The 26,411-nt window shown below is 39.2% G+C and overlaps 1 long non-coding RNA gene across 2 annotated transcripts in view; it reads left to right on the top strand.

The window, feature by feature from the left end:
• LOC147913997 (uncharacterized) overlaps positions 1–26,411 on the top strand; it is a 174,604-nt gene that overhangs the window by 21,335 nt on the left and 126,858 nt on the right. For both annotated transcript variants that reach the window (XR_015555970.1, XR_015555969.1), the window contains 2 exons: positions 5,618–5,672; positions 7,038–7,339. This is a non-coding gene — a long non-coding RNA (uncharacterized LOC147913997). The remainder of the gene's footprint in view (positions 1–5,617; positions 5,673–7,037; positions 7,340–26,411) is intronic.

Below are 26,411 nucleotides of genomic sequence, written 5' to 3'. Positions count from 1 at the left end.
GCAATGTAAATGTCCACAGATGGATGAATGGATAAAGATGTGGTATACATATATACAATGAAATATTACTCAGCCATAAAAAGAATAAAATCTTCCCATTTGCAGCAACATGGATCGACCTAGAGGGTATTATGCTAAGTGAAATAAGTGAGACAGAGAAAGACGAATACTGTATGATTTCACCTACATGTGGAATCTAAAAGATAAAACAAATGAACAAACATAATAAAACAGAAACAGACGCATAGATACAGAGAACAATCTAATAGCTGCCAGAGGGCAGAAGGATGAGGGGATGGGCAAAATAGGTGAAGAAGATCAAGAAGAAAAACTTCTAGTTGTAAAATAAATAAGTCATGGGGCTGTAATGTACAGCATAGGAAATATAATCAATAATATTATAATAACATTGTATGGTGACAGATGGTAACTAGACTTACCATGGTGATCATTTCATAATGTATAAAAATATCAAATCACTATGTTGTACACCTGAAACTAATATAACATTGTATGTCAATATACTTCAATTAAAAAAAGTAAAAAATAAAATATCCATTATTCTATTATTTATATTATATCTTTTTTCTACATTATTTACATTATTACATTATCTCTAATCTTTATTTTCAATAAAACATTATTATTTGTGTTTGTCAGTATATTGGGGAAATCAAGAGTGCTATTGTGTGATTTAAAATAGAATCCTCAAATTAAATTTTACTCTGAGTTTTTCTCTTAGAATTCAAAATTTTATGATATCACACAGCTCTTTATTTCATTTGATTTATTGTCATTTTGTTGGCTTACACATGGAGCAAAAGCTTGGAGAGATACCTGATCCCTAGATGGGCTGTGGGGGACTATTTTCAGTATTAATGTTTGCCATGTAAAAACTGTGTTTGAGTTAGGTATTTATTTGTACTATGTTAGAGCAAGTCATTTTATTGGTGCCTCATCAAATGTGGTATTATTTTCCCACTACTTTTCATAAGATTTTTGGCAGCTGAGGGTGGGAGTGGCTGCAGAGGTGGTTAGGGCTAGTGACCTGATGGCTGAAAAATTGTTGAGAATCTGATATGGATGATGGTGATACACAATGTTATCATCCTTCCTGGCTCTTGAGTGAAGATAAGAGGCTATGGCAGTGAGATTTCCATTTGTTTAAATGTATGCTGTAAAAATTGAATGTTTTTTTGCTGGAACCATTATATATATACAACCTGTCCATTAGTCACTTCATACGTTTTATCATCACTTCATACTTTATTTTCTTCCTTTGACCTCAGGAAGATTCTCAAGTAATTCTAAAATCCATTAGTATCTCTGAACACTCACAAAAAATCCATAAATGATTTCTTAATGGTCATTACTAATCAGTATTAAACAATCTTGGACTGGCTAGAAGTCATTGTATGGAAACTTAAAAAAATCTTCAATATGTGAATTCTCTTATTCTCTTTTGTTAATACTATCATTTCCCTTTTGAGTATCTGAAAATAGTACAAAATGTTTACCACTCAGTAAAACCAGTATAATAAATGGACAAACTCCATATTCACTCTCCATTATTATAGTATGTTGGATGTTAAAATAAGGAAGTTGGAAAAGTGCTATAATTTACAAAGAGAGTGAGGAATTCTTCTAATTATCATCCCTCTCCCCACTCTTCTGTTTGGTCCCTTGAGTAAGAGCAGGTATAGACAAAAGGCTTGGTAATATTGAGTTTAGATATAGTTTCCAGCTCCTATGAGTACCTGTGCCATCTGAGGAATTATCTACAGTGCTGTGGGATATAATATAACATAGAAACATGGGATTTAGAATAATACAGATGGAGTTCAAATCCTGGTTCAACCATGTTCTAGTTGTGTGCTTTGGGCAATTCACCTATAAAGCATGGATGATGCTAATACTGACCTTATATGGTTGTTAAAGAATAAATGAGACAATGAATAAAAACTCCTAGCACAGTTCCTGTTATGCAGTAAGTACTCAGTAAGGTTAGTTGTTACTCTCATTTCCACTTCTGTACCCAAGAAAGTACATTGAGAAAGACTTCTTGCACTCAAAGGGGAGGACCCCTGTGCAATGTGTTAAAAACGAACCTAAAAACGAGAGACCAGAATTTTCACGGAGGCCCTCAGGATGGGGAATGGTGCTGTTTATTGGGCCTTATTAGGAGTCACATGAAACTATACAAATAAAGGCTCATAGAAAGGTCTGCAGTTTTGTTCTCTGAGTTATGTTCAGTATTGTCACTTAACTTGATATGTTAGCAGACAATCTGGTCAAAAGTGGAAGTTGCTGTCTTCAATGATCTCCAAAGTTGCAACAACCCTGTTTAGAAGCTGTGGAGCTAATTCAAACCAATTTGTCATCATTTAGAGTTATAAACAATGCAAAAGGACTTTTTGATGACACCGTCTATTGCAATCCATAAAAGCTGGGAGTTTTCATCCTCATAAGTATGTTTGAGCACAATAGGCATGATGAAGAGGTTTGTCTCAATATTTTCCACATTAACCATGGGAGGTAGGGATGGTGGGGTGTCTTTAGGAGGATCTGTGTAATAGGAGTCTTTCCACTTTCCCAAATTTCATTAGGTACATACAGACAGATGTGCTTCTACTAGCAGACCACCACGTCTCCATTAGACTAGTTATGCTTAGCAAGCCTATTGGAGAGGCCAGGCAAAGGGAGAGACTATCACAGTGAAGGGCCTTCCATGCATGAGGAGAGTGATGTCTGGGAAAGAACTTTGCATTTCCAGATGCCACCATTTTTGGCTTAAAACTTCCTCCTCTGGGTTAGTTCCTTCCTCAGCTACAGCATCAAAGAAAAGAATCAGTGGCCCCACTAGTTAGGGAAGTAGTATAGCTTGGTGAGTTGGTTAAGCATTCTCCGTCTGAAGTCAGACTTCCTGGATTTAGCTTCTTTTATACCTGGAGACCTTGGGAATCTTTAGCCTCTTAACTCTAATTTCTCCATCTCTAAAATGAGAGCTACTTCATAGGTTTTTTTGTGGATAAAATCAGGTAATGAAAGTAAAGAACTTAGCTCATTTATTGGAACATTGTAAATGCTCGACAAATTAGGGCTTTTGTTGTTAATCCTTTGGAGACACTGTTGGCTCCATTTCAGAAAGCTAATCTAGTGAGATAAAATTTTCTTTGAGTTAAATGCAGTAGCAGTGGGGTCCTTAGAGAAGCAGAGAACTAAGAACATGGAGGAGTATACCCTAGCTAGCACTTTGGGCTGGAAGAATAGCGTCAAGAGGTTATAGTGTCTAAGAAAACCAGTAAATCAAACTTAATGTGTGGATGCTGAGTAGAGTGAAGAGGCATCGTTCATCAGCCCAGCAAAGCCCCTTTGTCTAGGACCTTGGATACTGTTATGGGCTGAATTGTGTCCCCCTCAAATTCATTTGTTGAAATTCTAACCCTCAGTACCTCAGAATGTGACCTTATTTGGAGATAGGGTCTTTACAGAGGTAATCAAATTGAAATGAGATTATTAAAGGGGGCCCTACCCAAGATGACTGGTGTCCTTATGAAAAGGAGAAATTTGGACAGAGAGATATGAAAAGAGGGAGAACACCATGTGAAGAATCGTAGGGAGAAGACAGCCATCTGAAAGCCGAGGAGAGAGGCCTGGAACAAATCCTTCCCTCACAGCCTTCAGAAGGAACCAATTCTGCCCACACCTTAGACTTTGGAATGTGACACAATAAACTTTTGTTGTCAAAGCTGCCCTGTTCATGGTACTTTATTATGGCAGCCCTAGCAAACTAGTAGAGATACTTAATAAAAAGTGTCCCAAAGTAGAGTTCAAAGGCATCCTAGGGGAGTTGCCAGTTTGGATGTGGTTTGATCTTGTTATGTCACTTGGGAAAAACATGATCCCAGAACCTTCCCCTCCTTTAGTTTTCCAAGGGTTTTTGGAGCACAGTGGGAATAACTCTCCCATTTGCTTTGTACTTGGTGTCCAAAGCATGCTCAAAGGGCTCAACACATTTAGGTAGGGACTCGTATTTGGTTTGAGACTAATGGGAAGAAGAAGGTAGGAACTTTACTTCCTAACTCCTCCATTTTTATAAATCAAACTCAGATGATAGTAAACATCAAATAGAAATATTTCTACTTATGTTTTGAATGATACAGGCCACTGGAGTTGTAGATAGTTGGATGAAATTAATTAGTAACATATTCTTCCAGTCTTTTGTCAGACGTTTATTGAGCCCAGTGACATTAGGGCTTCAATGGTAGATAAGACTTGGTTCTTGTCTTCACAGGACTTAGTCTAGAGAGGGATGCAGCTGAGTAAACAGAAAGCTACAGCAGACTGTAACAGTTGTTGAGTCACTCAGGGATGCTATGAGAGCACATAAGAAGGGCATTATCTCAGCCTAGAGGGGATTGGGAAGGCTATGAAAGGCTTCAAGGAATAGATGTTGCCTGAACCAAATCTAATAGGCCCTCCTAGCTAGATGAATAGGGGTGGAGGGATAAGAGAGGGCAAACCAGACAGTGGGCATAACACAGGCAGTGTCAAAGGGGAATGAGATAAGATGGCACATCTACAGTAAGTGCAAATCATTTTTTTTAAAGAAAGGGTTAGCTATGGAGGGAAGGAGGAAGGATGGGCAGTTACTAGAGGGTGGGGTAGGACAGAGGAAAGGTTATCCTTAGGAAAGAAGAGGTGCAGTAGCCACATGAAGTAGAAAATGAACTAATTTGGGGGTTAGAATTTATTTGCTCCTTCAATAAATATTTATTGAAGTTCTGAATCTGTTAGTTATTTTTGACCTCATGGAAAAGGCCTACATTCACCTCTTGGCTATGTCTTTTCCTTGCTGTGTGGGTTCTGAGCAAGTCACTAATCTAAAGTGGGAGACTCTGCACTTAATTCTCTCATTGGCAAAATGAGAGAGCTGGACCAAGGTCGCTCTTAGTTCTAAAATGATCCTGTCGTGAACAGTCAGAAGAACACATTCTCCTAGTTGACATGGGTAGAATGAGGGGTTGGTGTATTTCCCAACCATTCTAACTCAGAGTGCCCTGGGCCTGAGTATCCTGAGTTAGTAATCCCATATTGGGAAGAACAGTGTTCAAATAACAGCCCCATTATGCAGCAATCTCCTTCTCCCAGTGTAATAAAAGTCACACATTTATGACTTGTATGAAATAAAAACCATGAGTATTGGTTGTTTCTGTGAAAAATCTGTCATGTCTCTCTGGAAGCTGGTTTTTGTCACTCAGAGGGTTACTATAATAATTGTAGACTTTTTTACACTGGTTCTTTCCCCAAGAAACAATGGGATTTTTACATCTTAGTTTATGAGCAATTGTGAAAATATTGTGTTGAAAGAAACATGGCTGGGCGTGGAGAAATATCTCAAGCAAATAGAATTTGTGCTGGTATCCCCATTCCCTCCCTCATCATGCTAAGTACTCCTCTTTTCTTTCTCTACCCTCACCTCAACCTGCTTCTCATTTAGGTTGGTAGCCAAAGAATGAATGATGCTTATCAACCACTAATTATGAACTTAAGAAAATGATCTCTTGTATTCCTTATAATAATCCATTAAGAAGATACCATTATCCCCTTTCCACAGGTAAGGAAACTGAGACCCTGAGATATGAGATAACTTTCCCAAGACCGTATCACTGGTAAGTGCCAGAGCTGGGATTGGAACCCCATTTGGTTTCCCACTAGTCCTTGTTCTTATTCATTCTTTCTCTCTCTCTCTGTCTCTCTCTCAGAAAGAGTTAGCTAGTCCCCAGTGAGCCTGCTTTTTGTAGATATCAATTTTATAGTTGTTGTATCAATATCAATATCTAAATAGGTATCAATATCGATTTCTAAATGATAGTTCCTGCTCTGTCATGGAGCTTGGCCACGTTCCTTACCCTGTTTCAGTGGTTACCACCTTCGCATATAGTTTTGGGGGAACTAAACCTCTTCTTTCTGCCATAAGGTTAGGCATGAACCTTTCAACATGCGCATTTTTAATATTTATTTATTTTTTATTTTTATTTATTTATTTTTTTTGTGTGAGGAAGATTAGCCCTGAGCCAACATCCAGTGCCAATCCTCCTCTTTGTGCTCAGGAAGATTGGCCCTGGGCTAACATCTGTGCCCATCTTCCTCTACTTTATATAGGACACCACCACAGCATGGCTTGATAAGCGGTGTGTCTGTCTGTGCCCGGGATCTGAACCTGTGAACCCCAGGCTGCTGAAGCCGGGTGTGCGAACTTAACTGCTACACCACCAGGCCAACCCCTCAACACGTGCATTTTTGAAGCAACTAAATATTCTTTAGATGGGATAAGTGTTTCGTATTTTATTTTATTTGATTTGAGTGGGTGGTTTGCTTTGCAGAAATCTTAAAGACAAGTATCTTTCTCTATAGAAAGTGACTGAAAGCCAAAAGCAGAAAAAGAATTTACGAAGTAGAAGATGACAAAAAAACAGTGACAAATTGAGGCTCCTCATTGACATTTCATATGGTCATTGAGAGAAAAGGAAGTGTGTGGGCATAGAACAGCAAGCAGTCAGCCAGGAGTATTTTCGTGGCCACGTTACTCAACATTCTGGTGAAGAAATCAGAACAGGAACAGAATAACTGGAGAAACCACAATAATAAACTCTCCTCCCTGTCCGCACCCCCAACAAAATGGTGTTTAACAAAGGACAGCCGATGAAACAAGCCTAAAAACAAGAAGCAAAAATCATGTTTTGGCACTTGCAAGAGCTGCTTAGCACGCTCCAGCATTATTTAGCTAAGTTAAACTAAATATTCCTCTTATTGTCCACCTATAAATTGTTCCTCTCCTCTCTTAATACTATACATTAGCCTAAGATCTGTTAGCCATTTCAGAAAGAAGCAGCCGTCTTGTGGGCCTGTTGTAACTGTTGAAAATGTTCTGCAGGATAAGGCTACCCACACCAGTTAAAAGGATATTCAGCTTTTGCCAAATCTGTTCCTTTGTTTATGATCAACCCCTCCATTTCCCTCCTTTCTTTTGGCAGTATGGCTGATTTTCAGAGGACTCTCCATTCTCGGTTTTCTTAGAATGGAGAACTTCTTCGAACTGCGAACTGTTGCTCTTCTTTAAGCGTCTGGGGAGAGAGTTTCTCTCAACTTGACCTTGCTGCTGACCTGGACACCTAGCTCAAGCCCTAAACTCTTGGTGATGCCAGTGGGTCTGCGCAGTATTGTATTCATAGCACCAAGGGTCCCCAAGATGAACTGCACTTCAGAGTGAAGAGTTCAGCAGTATAGTCTGAGCGGCAGAGGTGATCTGAGAGTTTTCTGGCCCCCTCCCACCCAAGTAAGTCTTTTCACTCTGGCATGAGGGGCTATGAGAAGATTCCCTTCCTTCTCGTTCTCGCTCCATTGTAGCTGGTCTCTCGTATGTATTTGTCTTCACCTTCAGCCCTGATTCTACGGCCTTCTAGTCTCATTCTCAGCCTTCCACCCCCACTGTGTCTCTTCATAATTTCAAATATATCATGGCTGAACCAAGTCCTTCACCTTCCCCACTCAACTGGCCTGCCTCTTTCGAATCTCTCCCATGTCTGTTAAAAAAAGTAATCTTTGACCCCTCCCTCCAATTCTCCTTCTCTCTTCTCAATATCAACTCAATTGAAAAAAAAACCAAAAGAACAAAGACAAAAACTATTTCTTTTCCCTCCGTAGTATATCTGGTCTTAGTTTTTTTTTTTTTTTTCTCCCACTGATGCTCTCCCAGCCTTTACATCCAAAAAACTGTAATCATGTCCTAGCTGATACTGCTGTCTCTTATCTTGTTTCCTCCCATCCTTTCTGCATATCATAGTTATACTTTTTTCAAGACAGTGTTCTCCTTGGGTTTCTCATCTGGTCAGAAGCTTGAAGTAGGATCTAGGATCTCCTGAATCAGCTCTAAATGCTATGCTATTTTTTAAGGTGCTGTAGAACCTTCTCCAAATTTACCAAACCTCATTTCCTGCTATTCCCTTAAACACGTCTCTACAGCAGACAAGATAATTCTCATTCACCTCACCAACATTGAGTTTATTTTTAACTTTCATATCTCTCCTCACTTAGAAGATTTTTAAAAATACTTTCTGTTTATACAAGTCCTACTAATTAAAATCCAAATCTCAGCTCACTCTCTTTTCATGAAGCTCTCTCAGGCCACTCTGGCCTGCAACCTTGACTGATTTTTTTACTTTGAATTTCTGTTGGTCTCACTTTTCTAATTGAATGTTGTTTTGCACTTTTCTTGAATACTTTAATAACAATTAGCCTAATCTTTCCAATTAGAGTGTGAACTCCTCGAGGATCAGAGACTACTCTAAATTCTCTTTCAAATGGACGCAGGCTAATTTTTGTGATGTCCCTCCTCATTCCCTGATAAAGATAAAATTTTCTACCATTTATATTTAAATAGCCTTTTAAAGTTTATGGAGTCCTTTTGTATACATTATCATTGAACCAGAAAGCCTTACCAGAATTTGATTAATCTGTATTTTCAATCAGAGAAAGTAATTGCTGACCACATTCTGTAGAGTTGCAAGGTCACCCTGGAAAAGAACTTGGTACCTATTTGAGTAAGCAAATATATGCCAGATAGAGCACTGTGGTGACAAAAAGGTCCAAGGAGAGCTTCTGTCTTATTCATCAAAACTTCTGTCAGTATGAGGAACTTTTAAATGGCAGTGGGCTAGCCTGCATGAGGATCCCAGAGAGTTGTCTGGGAGAGAAGCAGCTAATTTTCCTCAGCTCCTGCTCCCTGAGATTCAGAATTAGAGAGCTCTTCTTGTTTGAAGGCGGTCCTGACCAAACACCAGTGATGAGAGAAGGCAACAAGAGCCTTTAAGTAAAGTTAACACAGGTTCAGAGAAAGATGGCATTTAGAAGGAGGAAAGAGCCAACGTTGTTTTCTGTGTCTGAGGCAGCAAACACTGAAATCAGCTGTAATTCAGCTTTTCCTGGGAATGGTCTGTCCTGGGGAACAAAAGGCCCAAAAGATCTGAAAACTAAGGCCATAACACTTGGGGGTCAGGCCTACACTGAAGCTCAGAAAATATTTTTCTATAAAGGAACCCTGCAGCCAGCAGTAGGCAGCATAAAGGGATTTTAGTCCTCATCACATCTCTGGGTACAACCATTGGAAGCCACTTTGCCCAGGACCAACCACTGCCCGAGTTTCACTCAGGCCTCATGCCTGATACAGTATATCCTATGGAAGTGGCTGGGTGAGAGAAGTGCAACTGCTTCGACCTGGGAGCCCCAGCGCTCCTATGGCTGTTACACTGGGGAGTGGACCCACCTCTCCTCAAAGAATGAAAATGAAGTGAGAATTTGTCTCAGCTATTGTGTTTTGGTGGTGACCAGCCAAGTCAAACACAGAGTCTACTCAGTAGCTCGTAAGGATGGTAAGTACTCTTCTTCTTTCCTGGATACTATTAAGCACAAGAGGTTCCTTGGAATTAAAATGTGTAGAGGAGTAAGGCCTTGAAGAAATACAGACCAAACCTCCTGCTACTCCTGACAAGTGAAAGTTCAAGCATAATTGTGTTTTGGGATTTGACTGAGGCATATTCTGCATTCTACATGCATGCATAATGTAAAGAGGGCTCCATATTATTTTAGTCTTCACAATAAACTTGTAAATAGAAAGGCCAAATGTTACTTTCCCCATTTGAAGTGTCAGCTCTTTGCAGCTGATAGTCAAGAAATGCTTATTGATTGTATAATCTTTTAAAATATCTAATCTCCTTCTTAACCAGGTATGGTAGACAGAATAACGGTCCCCCAAAATGCCCACTTCCTAGTCCCTGGAACATGTGAATATGTTATTTTACATTGCAAAGGACTTTGCGGATGTGATTAACTATCTTGAGATGGGGAGATTATTCTGGATTATCTGGTTGGACCCAGGATAATCACAAAGATCCTTATAAAAGGAAAGTCAGAGTCAGAGAGGAGATGTGACCACAGAAGCAGATAGAGAAAGAGTGTGTGTTTGATTTGAAGATGCTGTTGGCTTTGAAAATAGATGAAGAGGCCATTAACCCAAAGGAATGCAGGTGGTATCTAGAAGCTAAAAAAAGACAAGGAAACAGAATCTCCTCTAGAGCCTCTAGAAGGAAGGCAGTCCTGCCAACAACTTTATTTTAGGACTTCAGGCCTCCAGAACTGTAAGATAATACATTTGTGTTGCTTTAAGCCAATAAATTTGTGGTAATTTGTTACAGCAGCAATAGAAATCTAATACACCTGTGTAAGACACAATTCGTAGCAAGTCTTTTAGCAACAAAGCTGATGATGTAATCTGTTTTACTGCCTGTGTATTTCTGGATGGAAAGCAAAGTTAGCAAAATAATTGATGGGAAGGAAATTAATTGGTGCTCACTTACCTGATAGCGTCATTGTGTATTTCTAGATTCCAGACATCACCAACTTCTGTCTTTGCAGACACATTCAGCTAATGCAGCCAGACTCTGAATGTATCTCTATGTGCACGTCTCTGCATGTTTCATGCTTGAGTATGGAAGTAGAAGTGTAGGTAGGGCCAGTGCATATTCTGAAGGGTCAGTGAAAACTTTTGCTTGCTTCAAGCTTTTTCAAGCTATTTTCAAGGTTCAGTAACACCATGTCATTTCACAATTAGTAATTTAAAAATGAGATATGCCTTTGTGACCATATGAAGAATTCTGCTCAGAAACCTCTACATACTTTTCAGCTTTTTGGGGTTCAGGTTCAAGTTTTCAAGGTTGTCTGTTGAACTTCATTGGAGAGAAATAACTTCACACTAAAAAAATTTTTTTATTGAGCCTATTTCATTGTTAATAAGATTCTAGGAAAACTCATGTTCTTCATGCTGTTTTCCTTGGTATTTGTTTTGCGTTTTCTCAAGAGGTTCAAACTAAGTCAACCCAGATATAAGTAATAAACTTTCAGTAACTTGTTGATGTTTCCAAAGTCTCTAGCATTTAAAACAATATTTCTCTAGTAATAAGCAGTCTTGAATTCAGGCATTGCCATAATTCCATAACTTGTTATATTCAGCTATACTGGGTAGGAAGTTTGAAATGTTATATGTAGCCTCTTACTCCTCATAATGGCTAACAATTATTGGCACTTATTGTATGTCAGGCTCTGAACTGAGTATTTTACATTTATTAGCATGTGTGATTCTCAAAACAGCTCTATGATATAGTGTGGTGGGTGATTGTATTAATAGCTCTATTTTTCTACACATCCCTTGTCTTAGTCCATATGGGCGACTATAACAAAATGCCACAGACTGGGTAGCTTATAAACAACAGAAGTTTATTTCTCACAGTTCTGGAGGCTGGAAGTCCAAAATCAAGGCACCAGCAGGCATGGTCACATTCTCTGCTGAGGACCCTCTTCCTGGTTCATAGCTGGTGCTTTTCTCTGTGCCCTCACAAGACAGAAGAGGCTAGGGATCTCTCCGGACCCTCACTTATAAGGCACTAATCCCATTCCTGAGGGTTCCGCCTTTATCACTTAAGCACCCCCCAAAGTCCTTGCCTCCTAATACCATCATCTTTAGGGGGTTAGGATTTCAACATATGAGTTTAGTTGGGGGACACATTCAAACCTTAGCATCCCTGAATGCATACCCGTTAATAATTTCTTTCAACACTGACTCAGGGCTTGAGCATGTGACTTGCTCTGGCCTATAGAACAATGGCAAACTCGATGCAAGCAAAGCCTTCAAAAAGTGCTTGCAGCGGGGCCGGACTGGTGGCATAGTGGTCAAGTTCACGCACTCTGCTTTGGTGGCCCAGGGTTTGCAGGTTTGGGTGCCGGGCGCAGACATATGCACCGCTTATCAAGCCGTGCTGTGGCAGACATCCCACATATAAAATAGAGGAAGATGGGCACAGATGTTAGCTCAGGGCCAATCTTCCTCAGGAAAAAGAGGAGGATTGGCAACGGAGGTTAGCTAAGGGCTAATCTTCCTCACCAAAAAACAAAAAAAGCTCTTGCATATTTCCCTTCTGTCTCTTGGACCCCTGCCACCACCATTGAACAGGCCTGGACTAGCTTTCTGGAGAGACGTGAGATATATCAGAGAAGAGCCAGGATATCTTGAGCAAGGCCATCCTGAGCTATCCTGCCCCAGCTCCCCTTCCAGGTCATTGCAGAAACCTGGTGAGCCTAGCTGAGGTCAGCCCAGCCCAGCCCAGCACAGACTGTGAACAATAATAAATGCTGACAGGTTTAAATTCGAAGATTTGAGTTAATTGGGTATTTAATAATAGTTAACTGACACATGTAGGTACTAATATTATTCTCACTTTATATGTGAGTAAATTGAATTTTAGAAGGATTGAGTAACTTGTTCAATCCTGACTCTAAAGCCCGTGAACTTAACCATATTCAGTCAAACCACAATTTGCAAAACTGTGAAGTGAATTCTTCAACCTAAAAATGGATATACTAGTTCTTTTATACACACACACACACATGGTGTTCCCATTCTTAAATGACAGAAATGAGCATTATTAAGTAGGTGTGATATAATGGGGCATTAGGTGATCATCATTGATCTGTTAATTTCATGTGGGAGACACCCCAGGTGGGATAATTTTTCCATTGTATGGGACTCTTTTTGGGCTGCAGCATGTTTATGGATCCTGCCCCTATGTTACTAATGCAACCCTCTCTCCCCTACCCCAGTTATAATGGCCACTAAAAATGCCCTCATAGTAATTTTCACTACTAATTTTGGCATCTATCCATTACCCCAAATTTTCAAACCTCCTTGGATGAGGAATAGGGCTGGGGAGAGATATTACTTCCAGTTGAGAACCACTGTTGGAATTTTCAAAATATTAGATTTAATATCAAATACATGTGGTTTTTGTGTGGATGTGCTAATTAAAAAGAATCATTTAATTTAATTGTTAAGGCTACAGAAATTATTGTAAGGCAAACATCCTTGACATCACCACTCAGGTAAAGAAGAAATACCTTGGGGCCGGCCGGGTGGCGCAAGCGGTTAAGTGCATGCGCTCCGCTGCGGTGGCCTGGGGTTCGCCGGTTGGGATCCTGGGCGCACACCAACGCACTGGTTGGCAAGCCATGCTGTGGCGGGGTCCCATATAAAGTGGAGGAAGATGGGCACAGATGTTAGCCCAGGGCCAATCTTCCTCATCAAAAAAAGAGGAGGATTGGCAGATGTTAGCTCAGGGTTGATCTTCCTCACAAAAAAAAAAAAAAAGGAAGAAATACCTTGTCGGTCATCGCAGACATCTCTATGTTCCCTGTCTCAATTGTAACCTCTTCTATCCCCTAAAAAGTAACTACTACCCTGGCATTTATAGTAATCACTTCTTAAATTTCTTTTTCTTTGTGATTTCATCATCCAAATGTGTGTACCTAGTCAATATTGTTTTGTTTTGACCATACATTTTTTAAATATGCTGTGTCAGCCTCATTTTAATCTCAAGTTATTCTCTCCATCACTTTCTTTTTCTTGTAATTTATTTGTTGAAGAACTTTAGATGTTTATTTCAGGCCTGAGGCAGTAAATATGTGAAATGAACACATTTTTTGTCTGGGAAAAAAAGCCATGGCAATATCATTTATATAATCAACCTCTGTACAGTTTATTCAGAGTCTGCCACTACTGTGCATTGGTTCAGAAAAATATCGTCATTTTGGCGCAGTTGTGTCTTGAGATAATGACCCCACTGACTTTCTTCAATTAGCATCATGGCCAAGGAACATATCATGTTAAACAGTGAGGTTAAAAATCATTTCTCAAACAATAGGCCTTGATTGCTTCCAGGGAAGCTATTAACGGCAGATCTATTCTGCCCATACTTGTTAAAGAATGACATCATCATTTTAGCCATTTATATAGTTCTTTTTCAATCAGGAATGACGTAGAAAATGCTCTTGTTTCAGCCCTTTCTCTCTGTCCAATTGCTGTTTCATGACTTTTGCCTCTCAAATTAGGAAAAAAGCAAAGCCTAGTCATGTCGGTTCGTGATACTGCAGATTAGGCTGCTTTTTTCTTAATTCTGTCCCTTAAGTCAGGATGTTTTAGAGCATCAGCTTACAGTGTAACAGGGAAGGTAAAAAACTACTTGTCCTTTTGAAGATGGTAGGTAAGTTGATTGCCTGGAAATCTGAGTGCTATTCAAAACCAACAAAATTTGTTTTCTGATTATAAGAGCAATACATATTCATTGTAGAAGTCTGGGAAAAAACACAAAAAGTACCTAGAAAAATAGTAAAAATTAGAGAATGATGCCTTAATGACAAAGTCCATTCTCCTCATTTTTATTTTAAGACCATATGTTTAGTTGTCGTTTTCGGGGGCAACATGCCATTGCCACTGCCCAAACAGTGTCTGTTAGCCCTGTGCCAACGCTGGCTGCCAGTCTGGACTGGTGTGTTTTCCTTTCTCCTGCTGTGTATTTCAGCTGCCACTGTACTCAAGGTTGACCACTGTGAGGGCTCACCCATCATATGAACTCATCCACAGTTTGGTTTTGTCCATCATCTTGCATGGGACTGTCTTCTTTCCTGCTCTATATATCCCTCCCTGAGATCTTTGGACTACAGTGCACATTCCTTCACAGTGAGCAGACTTGTGTGACAGGTAGCTCCTCAGGCACACCAGTCTGGATGGCCAATTAGGATGTTGGCAGCACAGGCCAATAATCTTCCTTGCTAGCTCTCATTGAAGCCTGCTCCTTCTTCTCCAGTTGGGAAGTATCTGATCATTAAGGGATTTCATAAACTTCATCTTTGTTTTCCATGTGACCTCTTAGCTTCCTAGGTCTCTGAAGGAGAATTCAACTGCTCTCAGGGCATACTGTTAGTATGATATGATAATAATGACTAGTTTGTATTTGACACTGTGCCTGGTACAGTGACAACTCAAACTCAATGAATGTTAGCAAATACAACTGTTAGTAGAAATTTTAAGTTGGAGGGACCATGTATCATCAAAATGAATATGTTCAGTGTACAGCTAGAAATACATAAACAGATTTAAGAAAATACAAAAGTGTTTAAGTAGCTGAGTGATGCATTATCTATGCTTCTTTAATAGCTTTAGCGATCTTTGAGAGCCATTGCCAAGGCTGGGAAACTCCAATGGTCTGTACACTTTCAACTTTGCTCAGAAGACATTCATGACTTTATCTGCTCATTCTCCATTAATCCATGGTGGCCAGCAGATTTGCGTAGTAGGTTTAAAATCAATTTAATTTAGCTACTGAGTTGTACCTTTTTTGAGAGCCAAGAATGCATTTTACTCATCTAGCTAGCTCCCAAAGACATAAAAATAGACAGAAGACCTAAAAATAGATAGGTTTTTAATAAATACTTAGTGAATGAATGAACCCATGAATTTTGTTGCACAGGCATACTCAGGAACATTGCAAGTTACATTTGCTTTCTGTTCCCTTCAGAAAAGTTTTGGGCACAAGAGGCTATTATATCATCAAAAGTTATTGAATTTATTTTAGGAATTGTTACAAGTTCATGACTGTACTCTGAATGATAATCTGGTAAATCTAGAACGATAATCCTGAAGACAAAACATCTCTAAACTCATTCATTTATTAATATACTCAACACACATATATGAGCACTCACTATGTTCTAGGCCTTGTATTAGGCAGTGGGAATATAACAATGTGAAAGACTGACATGGTTCCTGCTCTCATGGAACTTAGTCTAATGGAGGAGACAAGTAAATAGTTACTAGTTAGTAATAGTATACAGTCAATGTTATGATAGAGAAATGCATACCCTAAACCAGTGGTTCTCAAACTTAGCGGGCGTCGCAATCATTCGAAAGGCTTTTTAAAACACAGGTTGCTGGGCCCATCCCCAGAGCTTCTGATTCAGTGCATCTGGCATGGGGCCCAATAATTTGCATTTCAAGTTCCCAGGTGATGCTAATGCTGCTGGTCTAGGGATCAACTTGGAGAATCATTAGATCAAAGGAGCCACGGGTCAGGCTGAGCTAAACTCTGTGACCTCATTATTTCAATTGTAACTTGAGGGAAGGATAATTCATTGGAATATTAATTTGTATAGATACATTTCTTCCTTCCTGCCTTTTCAAGGAGAGAGCTTGATCTTTAGCAATTTCTTACTGCATGTATTTTTTGCAAAGTGTAAGGAAGAAGTTCTTTGAACTCAGCGGACTTTTATGAACACCTACACTCAATTTTAAAGAGTTCATGCCAGGTGCCCTTGGGGGGTGGGGAGAGTTTCCTCTGAGATCCAGAAGAAAGGAGATATTTTGGTTAGGCTGGAGAGGAATCTGAGGTCTATGGTCAGAGGTCTGTGATCAGAGAGGAAGCTTGCCTGTTTTCTAATCATGTCCTAGAGACATGGCAAAATCTCCAAAATTGGAGCATCAAGAGAGAATGGGCCTGGTATGGGGCCTCCCAGGCTTGCCCATGATTCTCACGTTCAGCACCTGGGGCACAGAAGCAGCAGAGCAATCAGAATACTGCTGTGAAAGCTATGGAAATGGACATAGGGAGGTTCTGAGTGATGACTAAGGGACCCCCCTCACCCCACCCCAATCATCTGGTACCATGTAAGCCTTTGGGCCTCTGACAACCCTGGAGGAGGGAAGCATCATAATAGAATGAATTTCCTGCTGGCTGAACAAAAGGGAGGCTTAGACAAGGATTTAAATAAATTTAATGACAATAAATAAATATTATTTCTTACACATCTGAGTTTGTGGATTCAGATTATTCGTGCCTCTCTTGGTTATTATGGCAGTTGTAAAATTATTTTAAGAGAAATTGTGAAACCAGGAAATCACCACTTCATATGCATTTCCAATGAGTTTTTGGGGAAAAGGCTAATAAAAAACTTCATGCTAAATATGTGCTTAACAAATATTTGTCAAATTGAAATGGCTTTTATTAGGAAGTTTCTAAATCATTCAAGTGTATCTACAGTATTTTATAAGAGCGGCAGTGTAGTGCTGTGGTTAGGGGAATAGGTTCAGGAATCACTTGCTTAGATTCAAATACCATGTAAGAATTATATGACCTTGGACAAGTTAGCTAAATGTCCTGCTCGCAGTTTTGCATTTGAAAAATGAGTATAATAATAAACCATCAGGGTGTTGTGAAGGTTAAATGAATTAAGTCTTTGGGTTTTTATTTATTTATTTTTTTAAACATACTTATAGTAACATTGAGGGTGGTTTTTTTTTTTTGCGAGGAAGATCAGCCCTGAGCTAATATCCATGCCAATCCTCCTCTCTTTTTGCTGAGGAAGACTGGCCCTGAGCTAACATCTGTGCCTATCTTCCTCCACTTTATATGTCAGCATAGCCTGACAAGCAGTGCATCGGTGTGCGTCCGGGATCCGAACCCCGACCACCAGCAGCAGAGTGCGAGCACTTAACCGCTATGCCATGGGGACGGCTCAAGTCTTTGGGTTTTTAAATGTAAGGATTCAACATTAACGACAATTTATTGGCTCTATCCAATTTGCATGGGTGGGTATTTCATGAACGAGTTTCAAATAAATGTGAATGTGCCTTTTAGGGTATATTCTCTTTAGAGGCTTAGCCTTAAGAAACTTTCAAAAAGCCTAGAATTTGTTGTTATTATGTTAAAGTGTGATCTGTTTTAAGGCATGATTAACTGAGAATCTGTAACATATCCAGTGCAGTGACAGTGACCATTTTAACATTGGGATAGAAACACTCTCAAGATATTTAAACATTAACTAACTTGATTGTCTTTGGACTTCAATGTTGTTTTTATTCATTTTTGTCCTTCATAACTCGGGTTATACAAATATTCATTACCTGAGCTAAAAAAATATGGGGCACCCACACATATTCCAAGTGTGGTCTATTGTAATGTTACATTGGAGAATAACATAGGGGTGGGTTCTTCTTGGTTATTTGGTCATATAGAACATCTGTACACTTCATTGTAGCTTATATTATACCTGACTTTCTTGGTTATAGGCATACAGAATATCCTTTCCCCAAACAAGCTCTGTTTCTTGTAATTCACCTTCTCCTTTTTGATTCCTTAATTCCACTGGCAATTTGGAGCAGCCTGCTTACTAATGTTATGTCTGCAGCTCTGGAATCTTGGGCCTTGAGTCATGTAATTTCAGAAATCTTTGCTTTCTGCCTTATGTATTAACAGGAATCAGGCAGCCCCTTAAGACCTTCCTGGAAACATCCCAAAATACCTCGGTTTTTATTTTGTATTCAATTTGAAGGAATTCCAGTTAAGTTAGCCTTGGGTTCCTAATTTTGACTGGCCACCCAACTGAAGATAGCCTCAAAGATCTCTAGTTTGACAAATCAGCACCCTTGGTGGCAATCTGTGGAATTCCTAAATGTCACACAATCAATTTGTGATATCAAGGTTCTAAAATCACAATTTAACTTTTTATTCCAAAGAAAATTTTTTGCTGTAACCAAAATTTAGTACTAGTAATTCCTTTATTTCTTATTTAGTTTATCAATGAAAAGCTGGGTTCTAAGTATAAAAAAAAATAAAGAATTAAAGATTTGTTAAATATAAATATATTTTAATGAAACATTAGTAGTAATTGAGGGATGGAGTTTAATAAAACATTTGTTAGTACATTTATTCAATAAATTCTTATTAATCTACTACATGCAGGATACGTTACTAAGTCACTGGGAAAGCAAGAGTGACTAAGACCCATTTTCTGCCCCCAAGAAGCTTACAGTCTAGGTTGACAGGCAGAAAAATAAATAAGTAATTTCAATAGAGTGTGTTAAGTGCTATGTCAGGGGTAAGTACTGAATATGATGAGAGCATGAAGAGGAGGGGTCCTGGAGGAGGTTATATCTAAGCTATAATAAGAAGGAGTTAAATAATTTAGAGAGGAAGAAAGGAATGCATTTTGAGCATTCTAGGCAGAGGAAACAACTGTACGAAGACTTGGATTATTCTAACCAGTGATGGACTTGTCTTAGAAGGCCCCTCACATACTATGCTATTTATGGTAGATTATAAAAATGGCCACGAATTCTTCCTGTCTTGCATCCAAGCCCTTACAGTGTGATATTACAGATCCTCCCATGAGGAAGTGGGGTATATTTCTCTACCTCTTGAATCTGGGTAGACCATGTGACTTGCTTCTGCCAAAGAGACATAAGCAAATGTGATGCTAGCTAGAGCCCTGAGGCCACCATGTTTCATGAGCCTGATCTAGCCTGCTGGGGGAAAGAGAGATGACATGGAGAAGAGCTGAGGCATCCTGACCGCCAGGCTGCCAGCTGCTAGATAGGTGAGGGAAGCCATCTGTGGGAAGAAAAATAAGCCCCCTCCTTCCAAAGATATCTATATCCTAATCGCCACAACCTATGAATACGTTACCTTACAGGGCAAAAGAGACTTTGAAAATGTGATTAAATTAAGGATTTTGAAATGAAGAGATTATCTTGAATTATCTAGGTGGGCTCATTATAATGACAAGGGTCCTTATAAGAGGAAGATAGGAAGGTCAGAGTTGGAGAAGGAGATATGAGAATGGAAGCAAGGAGAGAAATCAGAGATTAGAAGATGCTTTACTGCTGGCCAGGAGACATGGAATGCAGGTGGCTTGTATAATCTGGAAAAGGCAAGGAAACAGATTCTCCTCTAGAGCTTCCAAAAGAATGCAGTCCTGCTGATACCTTGATTTTAGTCCAGTCAAGACTTCTGACCTTCAGAACTGTAAGATAATAAATTTGTGCTATTTTAAGCTACTAAGTTTGTGTAATATGTTAGAGCAGCAATAGGAAACTAATATGCCATGCTGGATCATCTAGCTGCCAGCTGACCACAGCTGCATGGCAGAGCCTAGCAGAGATCAGTCAAGCTGGTACAGACCAGAAGAACCACTCAGGCTACCCACAGGATCATGAACAGTAATAAACAGTTGTTGTTTTAAGTTACTAGGTTTTGAAGTGATTTTTTTACACAGGAGCAGCTAACTGACACACTGATCCATAAGTTCAAAATGAAAAAATAAGGCAGGGGCCAGCCTGGTGGTGCAAGTGGTTAAATGCGCGTGCTCCACTTCGGTGGCCCGGGGTTCGCAGGTTCGGATCCCGGGCGCGCACTGACTCACCGCTTGGTAAGCCATGCTGTGGTGGTGTCCCATATAAAGTGGAGGAAGATGGGCATGGATGTTAGCTCAGGGCCACTCTTCCTCAAGAAAAAGGGGAGGATTGGCATTGGATGTTAGCTCAGGGCTGATCTCCTCACAAAATAAATAAAGCAAAATGTATTTATATTAAGTTACTCAAAAATATTTAGTTCTATAACTCTCTTATGGATTTTTATGTGGGTTCTTTACACCTTCTGAAATTCTAAATGAGAGTTTCATCCACTTTTTTATCCAATACAAAACGATTATCCACTGCCTGTATAGTATTGGACTAGACCCTATGGTAGAAATTTGGAACTTGTTTCTGCTCTTAAGGAGCATACAATTCTTTTCCTAGAAGTCTGATCTTGAGCAGTTTGCTCACATCTCTAAATTTCAGAATCTGCATCTTTAAAGAAGGGCTAATAATAATACTTGGCCTAGAGGATTGTTTTGAGGATTAGATGAGAAAATGCTTGTAAAGCACTCAGCTTTACATGACATACAATAAGTATTCAATAAATGTCAGCCAAACTGGAAGGAGATGAGGGAAAACAGTGGCAGCAGGAAAAATAGGAAAGACAATAATATGAGAAGTAACAATAGCTTCTATGTATTGTTTACATATTCTGCAAACTTTATGTTTATTAATAGTGACAACAACCCTGGAAACTAGATGTTGGTAGTTGCATTTTGAAGATGCCAAAATTAAGATTCAGAAGGTTAAATATCTTGTCTAACACCACACAAGCAGTCCTCACACTGTCAGATTCTAAAGCCCTTCATCTTTCTGTGTCTGGTGGCCCACAGGTGGTTGTGACTAAATTAGCTGCAGATATATCTGATCCTGTCAGCTACTCTTTTACAGCTACCTGTTGCCTATAGAATCAAGTCCAAAATCCTTAACATGGTCCAAGTGGCTTCTCACTATCTAACTTTCCTACATCATATTGCTTCCCTGTGCTCTGGTTATACTGACATCTACCAGCATGGTCAGTGCGCCATACTCTCTCCCACTTCTGTACTCTTCACACATGATGATGTCTCTCCTGGAATGCTCTTTCTTTCTTCTTGGACTTGCTAACTCTCCTATGTCTATATCCTTCTCATCCCAGTTTAGGTACCATCTTCTTCCCTGATACTTAGATTACTTTAAATCTCCATGTTATAGTTTTTCCTTTAACACTTTCTTCTTTCTTTTCTTATCCTTCACCCTTGAGGTTCCTTAAATTATTGCCCATCTTTCTTTGTAGTGGAAACCTCTTATGGCTGTTTGGTCCAAGAGTTTCCCTTCTCTGGGAGCTATCTCCAGTACACAGGAATAATCTCTCAGAACTGTGTCTCTATTTCTAAGCTTAATTACCCCCTCCATCCTGCTCATTGATCCAGGGGTGGGCATCTAGCTTAGGCTGACCATTCGGTTTCATTCCACTAAGAATTTGGAATTTTGAACAAATTGTCATGTTGATGGTAGCTCTCTAAAGCAAAGATTCACCAACTCCTGCCTCTGAGTCCCCAGTCCAGCCTGGTTCCTACCCTCCCCAAGCTTGGTTGTGTACTTCTTCTTTGGATTTCTAATTGTCTTCAGTCTCCAACTACAGTCCCCTTTTTACTTAAACTAGCCAGAGCTGGTTTCTGTTACTGCCAGACTGTGAGCTCCATGAATGCAATTTGAGAAGTCCTTCTCATTACCCACCTGATATCAATCTGTTAGATGCCCTGATATTTTGGAAGCATGATAGGAAAGACATTCACTTATCTCTAGATTTATCTTTTCAATTTTTGGTGTTTTGTAAACTCTTTGAAGAAATCTTCTATATTGATTATTATTTCATTGAAACAAGTCAACAGAAGCCTAGATCTGCTTACAGAGAGCCTCCATGGCTAAGACCATTACTTGTCTTGCTCTCTACTCAGCTTAGACTAAGTCATCTCTTTGGAATGCCATGAGAAGACATTCTATCCTTTGTTAAGGGACTTGACTGACCACAATTATGTTATTATGCTTATGTCTGTTGAAAAATTCCAGGGAAAGTTAGAAAGAATCACATGGGATTTTGGCTTGAATCAAATGAAACCAGTTTGGAATGAAAAAGCAAAGATAATTTGTCTGAGCAATGAAAGAAATTTCATAACAATTAAAAATACCAATTTTACTGCAAACTTTTTCCTTCCTTGAATGTCCTATAAATTGTACATATAGCATTGTGCTTTTTAGAGTGTGAATAGGAACTTAGTGTTGCAAAAAATGACTTTTATTACATGGTATCTAGCTCCACTGAGTCCCAGTACTATATTACATCAATTTCCTATATAATATATTATTATTTTTTACCACCATTGTCATCCATGCTTATTGCTCAGTTTGGGTTCTATAGTCATCAATTCTATGATACCATCACCAGAATCATTAATTTTCTGCCTCCCTTTCCTTCCTCCACACCCACCAATCATTCCCTAACCCTGAATGTATTCAAACCTACCTTCCCTGCTTTACCACATGGGCTACTGAACATTGTGGAAGTAAAATTGTGTAATCACAACCTGGAACTACTGCAAATTTAGGATTTTCAGGTCCAGCTAGGCTCTAAATGTCACTTGGCAAACCTTTTACTTGATACTGGTTAACAGCCTGAACTCTCTTTTAGTACATAACTTTGCCTCAGCCTTGACAGAGAAAATGGTGGCCATCAGATTCTAATAATTTCCCTTCCCTACATTATAAAACTGCCCTTAGTAGCATTCATCCTTCTTTTTTGTATTAAAGGAAAATGAGTTGATATTTATCAGCTATGTGCTGTATATCTCCAGGCAAACTTCTTCCTTGCACTCCAAACTCATACTTCTTATTGCCTACTAACCATCTCTCCTGGAAATCCAATAGGCTTTTCAAATTTATGTTCAAAACAAAACTCCTGATATTCCCTGTCAGATTCTGCTGTTCTATTGTATTTTCCATGCCAGTTAATGGTGATTCCATTCTTCTACTTGTTCAGGCCCCAAATTTTGGAGTCATCCTTGCCAGCCAAGTCACTATTATCTCTTGTTTGGATTATTGTAATAACCTCCTGATTTGTCCTCTTTCTTCTGCCCTTGTGGCCCTACAATCTATTCTCAACACAACTTCTGAAGTCATTCTTCTAAAAACATAAATCAGATCACATTGTCTACCCCAAAATTTCAACTGTCTTCCCATTTCACCCCAATTAGAAGCCCAAGTCTTTACAATGGCCCACAAAGCTCTATACCAACAGGCTCACCATTTTGTCTTTGACCTTATGACTGCCTACTCTCCTCACTCATCTACCTCCTTGCTCGTCCTTGAATATGATGTTCTTGCTTTGGCCTTAGGTCTTTGCATTTGTTGTTCTCTGCCTGCAACAGTCTTCTCCAGGATATTTGCCTACCTTTCCGTTTACTTATTTCAGGTTGTTGTTCAAATATTTCCTTCTCAGTGAGTCCTTTCTGATCACTTTATTTAAAATTGCCCCACCCACCTAAATCTCACTATCTTTCTCCCTTTTATGTCTTATTTTTCTCCATAGTGCTAACCACGATCGAACACTTTGTATATTCATTTCTTTTGTTCATTTGTCTGTCTCCTCTCACCACAATGTAAGATGCATTAAAACAGGGACTTTCGTTTGTTTTCTTTACTGCTATAATTCCCAGTGCTTATGACATTGCCTGGCACACAGTAGAAGCTCAATTAATATTTTTTGAATGAATGAGTGTTTTTTCCTTGCTAAGGAACTTTTTTGTTTATACACTGAATCCAATCTCTACAACCAATGAACCAATCGATTCATCGGTTATTCTCAAATTTTCCTGCATTTTTCCTCCCTCCCTCTCATCTAAATCAGTGTTTTCAGACTATAAATATAGTTAAATATCACTAATATTTTTTAAAAAATCATCTTCCCTGTGGTTTCCATTTCAGGCTGAAATTTTATGAAAATTACAGTAAGGAACACAAAATGGAATGAACACATTATAGGAAAGATGGGATAGAATGGAGATCAAAAGTGAATTTCAAAAAAAATTTCTGAAAATTAGAAACAGAATGGGAGCAAGTTAAGTGATGAAATAAAATCTGAAGGCAGCTGTAGCCCAGAAAACATGGAGGAAAGAGCCTTAGTACGTGTGTGTATGTGTGTGTTCATGGTTGGGGTACTGTCAGCTCATCTTCCTGGTGATGCCTAGAGAATACTTGGAAGCCCAGGTGACGGGAGAAAGGGCGAGAATAAGAAGTGAAGCTAAAATGAGGATGTTACCGCCCAACGTGGGGCCTTCTGCTCACCGCAAGACATGCCAATAGTCAAGAGGCAAGGTGGTAGGAGAAAAAGGACTTTTTTATTACAGCTTGCTAGCAAGAGGGAACTTGGCCGACTCATGTCTGAAAGAAACATCTTAAGGGGGCACGAAATCTCACAGCAGTTATACAGGCCATTGGGTTATTGGGGAGGGGGTTAGGAATGTTGACCTTCTGGTGTTACAGACAGGAGTGCCACACCAGACCTTTCAGTCTTCACTGATGATGGCTATCAGCATAGATTCTCTGTTCGTGGGTCATCACATTCCTAAGGAACTCAAGAAAACAAAATTATCATCTTATCACAGCTGGGAGGTACATGCACAAGCAGGGGTAGTAAAATCTACAGAGCAGTTAGATCTCTTGGAGGGTGCATATCCATCTGGGTTAGTTTGTCAGAGGTCATTCAAAGTTACAATAGAGTTTTTCTTTTCTACAATGCCTTCCCTCATGTCAACCTTGTCTTGAGCCAGTATCAAGGGGATTTTTTTGACATGTGTTTATGGAAAGCTGCATCAGTCTGTTCACCGTTTCCTGTCCCCATTCTTATACAGAGACCTGTTCACTGCAGAGCTAGCGAGTATGCCAAGACATAGTGTACTTTTGAATTTTTTAGATCATGAGCATGTATTACTTTGACTTAGACCTAAAAAAAAATAAAGATGGAAAAAGGATTAAAGAGAGCCGAGGAAGAGGCAGGGTAGAGGAGCATTTAAGAGCATAGATCCAAGGCACCAGACAGCCAGAGGTTGAATCCCAGATGTGCTTCTTGCTAGCTGGATAACCTTGGGTAGTTTACTTAGTTTGTCTGTGCCTCAGTTTCTCATTTGTAAAATGGAAATAATAGAAGTGTTTTCCTTATAGGGTTGTTGTGAGGATGAACTGAGTTAATATAGATAAACTATGTAAACCAGTGTCTCGTACACGTGTTATAATTATGTGCCTGGGCAAAGAAAAAGAAAAAAACACCATGAACCAACTCAATGTGTTTTATTTCCTCTAACTTGACCCATGTCTCTTTTCACTACTAATCCGGGTTTGGCAGTCTTTTGAGGGAGAAGAATAAGGGTTGAGTACGAGCCATTGTTAGGGATTTCTGAAGGAGGAGCAGGAAATGGGGGAAATTTTAATTTGATTGGATGTTTAAAAAATGCAACTGTATCCTAATCATCATACCTTGATCAATACCTTTGTTCCTGCTATCGTTACCTTGAAAGACCCTTGTCCATTTTATCCATTTTTTTTCATATCCTAAGTAATTTTAAGAAAAAAAAACAAGCCCTATTCCCTCCATGAAACCATTTGTGAAATGCCTGGCCCACTCAGAACTCTCTTGCATATATTGTCTGTTCATCACATTTAGCCCCATTTTATATTGTATGGTCTAAATATCAGGAGCACAGAAATTAGTACTTTACAGTATGGTACCATTGTGTAGAGTATATCTTACTAATTACCATAGGTTTTCAGTGTATGTTTATTTATTGGTAGTGATTTTTATGAGAGAACTTTGATTTTCTCTTGACCTAACCTTTCCTGTAAGATCTTGTACTTTCTTCTTTCACAACTAAACGTTTAGAAATGGAAATCTGCATTCTATTGTAGTGTGGTTTCCATTTCCACAACTTGTCCACTGTGTAACCCACTACAAGTTGCTTTAATCCTTCTACTCTGCTAAAAGTACTCTCATTGGGGTATGCAGTGACTTCTTAGTTGCCAGGGGCAAATATGTATTTCAGTCCTTATTTTGCTTAACCGTTCAACATCAACATCTTGACCACTTCTTCAATCTTGAATCTTCTGGAAAGTTCTTGAATTTTCTCTGTTGGATTCCAGAAAAATCCTTTCTGGTTCATCTCCCACCTCTGACCATTCCTTCTCAGTCTTTATCAAAGGTGTCACTAAGAAGATCTTTTGTAGATCTTTCATTCCACAACTGGTT

The sequence above is a fragment of the Ceratotherium simum genome, chromosome 23 (assembly GCF_057802395.1).
Source record: "Ceratotherium simum simum isolate JZ-2026a chromosome 23, ASM5780239v1, whole genome shotgun sequence".
NCBI classification, from domain to species: Eukaryota; Metazoa; Chordata; class Mammalia; order Perissodactyla; family Rhinocerotidae; genus Ceratotherium; species Ceratotherium simum.
The sequence above is the reverse complement of the archived record's forward strand: the minus strand, read 5'-3'. Positions and strand labels throughout refer to the sequence as shown.